General features: G+C 48.6%; 1 pseudogene across 1 annotated transcript; it reads right to left on the bottom strand.

Moving 5' to 3' along the window:
* Nucleotides 1–2,778: 2,778 nt before the first annotated feature.
* LOC123785045 (class I histocompatibility antigen, Gogo-OKO alpha chain-like) lies at nucleotides 2,779–6,634 on the bottom strand (annotated as a pseudogene). The gene is made up of 7 exons (XR_015721432.1): nucleotides 6,428–6,634; nucleotides 5,896–6,165; nucleotides 5,424–5,699; nucleotides 4,556–4,830; nucleotides 4,319–4,432; nucleotides 3,881–3,913; nucleotides 2,779–3,532 (listed from the first exon to the last, which is right to left on the bottom strand). The product of XR_015721432.1 is annotated as a class I histocompatibility antigen, Gogo-OKO alpha chain-like (transcript).

The following is a 6,634-nucleotide window of genomic DNA, read 5'->3' on the forward strand; positions in this document are numbered from 1 at the left end:
GAGTGATGTTGAATGTTTTTTCATGTGTTTGGTGGCTGTCTGTATGTCTTCTTTGGAGAAATGTCCGTTCATGTCTTCTGGCCATTTCTTGATTGGATAATTTTTCCTTGGTTGTTGAGTTTGATAAGTTCTTTATAGATTTTGGACACTAGCCCTTTATGTGATATGTCATTTGCAAATATCTTCTCTCATTCCCTCAGTTGTCTTTTGGTTTTGTTGACTGTTTCTTTTGCTTGCAGATGCTTTTTATCTTTTTTTTTTTTTTTTCTCAGATGCTTTTTATCTTGATGAAGTCCCAGTAGTTCATTTTTTTTTTTTTTAAAGATTTTATTTATTTATTTATTTGACAGAGATAGAGACAGCCAGCGAGAGAGGGAACACAAGCAGGGGGAGTGGGAGAGGAAGAAGCAGGCTCATAGCGGAGGAGCCTGATGTGGGGCTCGATCCCATAACGCCAGGATCACGCCCTGAGCCGAAGGCAGACGCTTAACCGCTGTGCCACCCAGGCGCCCCCCAGTAGTTCATTTTTTGCCCTTGCTTCCCTTCCACTTCTTATAATACTTTGCAGTAGCCTCGTTAAGTGAGGTCCCTACCTCAGCTTTATCACACTGGATTCAAGTCTCCACACCTACCTTCCAAACAGTGGTCACTTTTCTACTTGTAGAAGTGCAGCATTTGTTTTCTCAGATCCCTAATTGATTTCTTGCGTGTTCAAAATGATTTGATGACTACCTAGTTGTATTTGAGGAACGAGACAAACTTAGGTTCCCCTACTCCTCCTCCATCTTAATTCCTCTCCCTTACATACACATTTAAATGGCTTTTTGTACTAAGGAAAATGCACGACATGGCGGGAGAAACATATTTTCTCTCCCAAGGGGTAAAGCCAGGTGGCAGATTAAGGAAGTGGTTATCAGCTCAACATAAAGAAAAACTCTCATTCCTGAAAGAGTAGAACTTAAATTTTCCCACCACACACACACACACACACACACACACACACACACGTGACACAATGCAGGTGTTAGCTAAGTTACAGTGGTGATCATTTTGCAGTATATAAATGTATCAAATTAACAGGTTGTACACTTCAACTTACAATATGTTATATGTCAATTATTTCTCAATAAAACTAGAAAATATTTCTGAATCCCTGTTCTCTGAAAGTATTCCCTCAAGGATTCCTCACTCCTTGTTTTAAACAACAGATCCCAAGGTGTTTTAATTGAAACTGTATATATTTATATGGAAACATACACACACATACACATAGATATATATCTTATAAACATGTGATATAAAAATATAAATTATGCACAATAAATATAAATATTAAAGCATATTTTAAAATAAATATATGAAATGTAATATATTATTATTTTAAAAATTCTTTATTTAAATTCACTTTAACATATACTGTATTATTAGTTCCAGGGTAGAATTCAGTGATTCATTAGTTGCATATAATACCTAGTGCTCATTACATCAAGTGCCCCCTTAATGCCCATCACCCATTACACCCCACCCCTGCCCTCCTCCCCTCCAGCAACCCTCAGTTTGTTTCCTAGAGTTAAGAGTCTCTTATAGGCAAACAGATACATCTAAGGAGAGGTCGTACTACGTGGATCATCTTTTCAAAACCGTTTTGTGACTCCATAACTCACACAGAGAAAACTCCAAACGTTTCTAATCGTAAGGCATCTTACCTCATTTTGACTGCTCTCTGCTCCAGCCACAGTGGTCTCCTCACCCCTCCTTGAACACAAGACATGCTCCTGCCTTAGTGCGTGTGCACTAGACGTACCCGTACCTGGAAAGAACTTCCCCCAGACATCCTCTTAAATAATTCCTTCATGTCCTTCAGATCTCTCAGAGGTCACCTTCTCAGTGATACTCACAGTAACCACCACAGCAAAGTAGCCATCTTCCCTGTCTCCACACAGGTACACTCTGGGTCATCTTGTTCCACGCACTTCCCAACTTCTAACATACACACTTCCCTCATTCACTAGCATACAGTCTACCCCTACCTGCCAGAACATGTGCCCCACAAGGTGGGCAGATTGAGCCTCTTTTTAGTTCACTGAGGTATCCTAGATGTTAAAGTAGTGCTCCTATATCTGACAGTTGCTAGTTGAATGAATGAGCAGTATAGTGCCCCTCTCTCTTCTAGATGAGCCTCAGGTCACAGCTGTTTGTGGAAGCTACCACTTTTCTCCCCATTGCTGGTCTCCCCTGTCCACCCCCATTGCCTCTATTGCACACCACACCTGCACGCACAGGAAACAATTATAGCTCTTCAGAAAAGTTGTACCTAGGCTTACGGATCATATATTCGAGATAGACGTGAATTCAAATTAGACACTGCTTTATCACTGTATGAATTAGGAGCGGAACCAGGACTAGGATCACGAGATCTATGGGCAGAGGGGCAGGTAGGTGAGCAGAGAAGACAAAAGCTAACTGAAATTAAATAAAGACGAGAAATGATCAGATCCTTTCTCTCACTCCAGAATCTGCATTTTAAAAAAGATGAGGAAAAGATGGAAAGAATGATCCAGAACAGACCTAGAAGGAGGAGAAGAGATGAATGAGTCTGAAAATTTATACTGTGATACCACAGAGACTTCTGTGTGCAGAGGCTCACTGGGCTTTGTGGGAACAATGGGAGGCCATAGGACTCCCATGACTGTCACAGACTCGGGAACGCCAGAGGAAAATGAGACCAAAACTCATACACAAGAATAAGAATAGGTCTAATTCTCTATAAAAACAAAGAAAAAAAAAAACCACCCAAATTTGGGGGCTCAGGGCCTGATCCAAGCCAGAGCCTAGGCTGACCTGGTCACAGGAAGCTCTTAATGCCCATGGCCTAGAGACAGGTGATGTCTGAGTCCCTGTGATCACAAGTCCTGGTGGGACAAGGTTCCACTGATGGGACTAGGGAATAGCAAAGATGACTCAATTGAGAAGTGACCATGTTAAAGCCCACAATGCACCGAGTACTAACCAGGCACAGTTCTGTCCACACTTGGCTGCTCACAGCCTCTCCTGTCCTACCTACCACAGACTGCACAGCAATTTGGCAGATTCTGGAAGGTTCTCAGTGCTTCCATTGATTTCCTATCTCAACTTTAGGAGTCTTCTCCTTTATTACCACACTAGTCCTATATGACAAGAATAGAAAAAACAAATTCATATCCAGATTTTCAATAGAGAAGTAAAATATTACTTCTCAGGCAAACATGAAGTAAAGACAGGGAGGGATGGGGATGACCCAGTCCCGTCTCTGCTAGAACAGGAAAGCATGTCAGGGAAGAGAACACAGGTTAGTTTGGGAAGGGGTCATGTAGGGTATCACGTAGGGTAAGGTTGGACCAGTCTCCCCACCTCCTCGTATTATGCTAATAGGAACATATACATATTCTGACACCTTTAGCAGATAGAGATGTCGGGGGCTCTTGATGTCAAAAAAGTGAGAGTGTAAATAAATCTTGCATCACTCAGTCCCCTACAAGGCAGCTGGCTCACACTGTGAAAGAAAATAATCATGAACAAATTCAGGTCAATCATGGAAGTGTTGACATCTCCACAGCCCACCACATGCTTACAATGTCCCACTCAAAGAATCCTCATAACCCAGTCATGTCTCCTCTGCCCCAACCCCTCCCCACTTCAGGCCCTCCAGGGTCTCCCCTTTATGAGTCTTGGGAGACACCTCAGAGCCCTGCACTGTCACTGCCTGGGGTAGAAAAAACAGGATGTGGTCAGAACCCACAAGAGATGAGACTAAAGGAGGAGCTATGGGGTGGCTGATTTCCCCCATGGGGTCCCATCTACACTATCCCAGGGTCTCAAAGATCACTCCCTACATACTTACTTTCAGCCTGTGAGTAGCTCCCTCCTTTTCCACCTGTGGGAAGAAACTATCATGTCAGAGGCCAGGGAGAAGGCTGGACTATGGTATCCAGAGGAATACCCGAGTCCTCTACCAAAATGAAGTTTCCAGAACTATTAACTGAAGACTCATGGCTGATTTAGAAAACAGGAAGAAAGGATACGTAGGGGCACTGGACTGTCTACCTGGAGGTCAGCTGCTGGGGATCAGGTCCCCAACACCAGAATAAAAGTGAAAAATTTGTCCTTCATTTGCACAAGTCTTTACTAAGGAGTGAGGGCTAGCAATTGGTTCCAGAGTGGCCAAGCACATGTATATAGATGGTACTTCTCATTAACAAGGCAGGACAAGCTTCTACCAAGGGCTTAAAACCTCCCAGTGGAACAGGAAAACTCAGATTCCCCCCACTCCCTTCTCTACCTGTGTGCTTCTTCCTCCACATCATAGCTCCAACCACCACAGCTCCAGTGACCACAAGGAGAACCAGGCCAGCAATGATGCCCATGATGGGGATGGTGGGCTGAGGAGGTGGCTCTGGGAAGGGAAGGGAAGGGAAGGTGAGGGCCCCAGACCTCAGGCTTGAGTCATGACCTCACAGATGTTCTGTTGCAGACCTACTTTCTCTGAAAAGAGGCTCCACCCCAAGCCCCTCCTTACCCCATCTCAAGGTGAGGGGCTCGGGCAGTCCCTTGTGCTGTATATGGCATGTATATCTCTGCTCCTCTCCAGAAGGTACCACCACAGCCGCCCACTTCTGGAAGGTCCCATCTCCTGCAGGCCTGTCTCCACAGACTCTATGTTCTGGTTCTGGTCTTCCCCATCTCGCTGCCAGGTCAGGGTGATTTCCGCAGGGTAGAACCCCAGAGCCGAGCACCTCAGGGTGACCTCATGGTCAGAGATGGGATGGCGGGTCACTTGTCTTTTGGGGGATTCTGAGGAAGAAGAATCAGGAAATCCACACTTTTGGTTACCTTGTCAGATCACTACAGCAGCACTTGTGACCATTCTAAGGCTGGAAAGGACAATTGGTTTAGAAGGAAAAAGCACAAAACCCTGACACCAGCTTAGTACAGGGGATCTGGAATAATGCTTTAGAATCAAGGAGAGATCCCAGGACAAGACAGTACAGGTCTCAAGTGGGGAGCACACTAGGGTCCTGACTGCAGTGGAGGGTCAATGACTCAAAACCTGAAGTCAGACCTCCAAAGCTGTTCTCAGATTGAGAACAAGGCCTTGAGAGGGAAAATCAGGGTTCACAAGGTGGCTGCCAGGATGGAAGGGAGCTGCTGATGGGTTATTTCAGGTATGGTCTCCACCTGCCTCCAGGGAGAGACTGGATTCCTCAGTTGTTCTTCAGAGAAAAGCAGCCCTCTAGGGGAGCCACTCTCTAGTGGTAATATGAACTCCAAGAGGGATCTCCTTCTCCCCACCCACGGAAGGGGCGGTATTCTGACACTGAGTCCATTCTCCCTTCCCTGTGGAAAGCCAGCCCCAGTGGAGTGGGGATCCGGGAGGTCGCTGGTACCTGAGCGCTGCAGCGTTTCCTTCCCATTCTTCAGGTGCCTGCGGAGCCACTCCATGCACGAGCCCTCCAGGTAGTTCCTACTCCTCTCGGCTACACCAGATGCCTCCCACATGCGTCTGGTGATCTGCGCCTCTGAGTTCGCCGCGGTCCAGGAGCGCAGGTCCTCATTCAGGGTGATGTAATCCGCGCCATCATAGGCGTTACGAAAGTACCCGCGAAGGAAGCGTCCATCAGGCCCCATGTCGCAGCCAATCATACTCTGGAAGGTGTGAGACCCTGGCCCCGCCCCACCACGGGTCATCATGAAAGCCTAAACTTAAAACCCAGTAGCGGCCCCAGCGGCTCTTCCCTGCTCTGGGGACAGGTGAAAACCGCAGCCTCGGGGTGGCTCTTGGCCCCAGACATTCGGGGTGACCTCGGCCCGTCAGTGGGAGTGGGGATCGTGGCCTGGGCCCGAGCCCACGTCGCTCACCTTCCTCGCTCTGGTTGTAGTAGCCGCGCACTTCGTTCAGCCTCCCTCGGAGAATGTGTGTGCAGGTCCTGGTGTTCTGCGTCTTCCAGTCCCAAAACTCCGGCCCCTCCTGCTCCAACCACGGCGCCCGCAGCTCAGCCCTCGGACTCGCGCCGTCGCTGTCGAACCGCACGAACTGCGCGTCGTCCACATAGCCGACCTCCAGGTACCGGGGCTCCGCGCTGCCAGGTCGGGATATGACCGTGCGGAAACACCTGAGGGAATGGAAGCCTGCGGGCGCGGAGGGGGTGAGACACCGCTCCACCCTCCTCCAGGCGCGGCACGGGGCCCAGTGGATTCGGCGCGCAGGAGAGGGGGATGGGGCTTGTGCAGCGGAAAAGGGGCAGTCGTGGGAGAAGAGTCGGGACCACGGTGTGGGCGAGGCGGAGGTGAGTGCTCTAGGTCCCAGGCGGCGGAGCAGCGCTTGGGTGGGTCCGGAAGCCTTCTCCCTCCTCCCACGCTGCCGAGATTTCTCTCCCGACCCCGCACTCACCAGCGCTGGTCTCAGTCAGGGTCAGGGCCCCCGACAGTAGCAGCAGGAAGAGGGTTCGGGGATGGCTGACCGCCATCCACATGTTCTGGGAAGAAGCTGAGTCACCCGGGGTCCAGAGAAAATACTGTAAGCGGGGAGCACGATGACGCTGATTGGCTTCTCTAGAAACCCGACACCCAATGGGAGTGCGACCTGGGGTCGCGTCAT

This window comes from Ursus americanus, chromosome 24 (assembly GCF_024610735.1).
Source record: "Ursus americanus isolate L20-20 chromosome 24, mUrsAme1.1.p, whole genome shotgun sequence".
Taxonomy (NCBI): Eukaryota; Metazoa; Chordata; class Mammalia; order Carnivora; family Ursidae; genus Ursus; species Ursus americanus.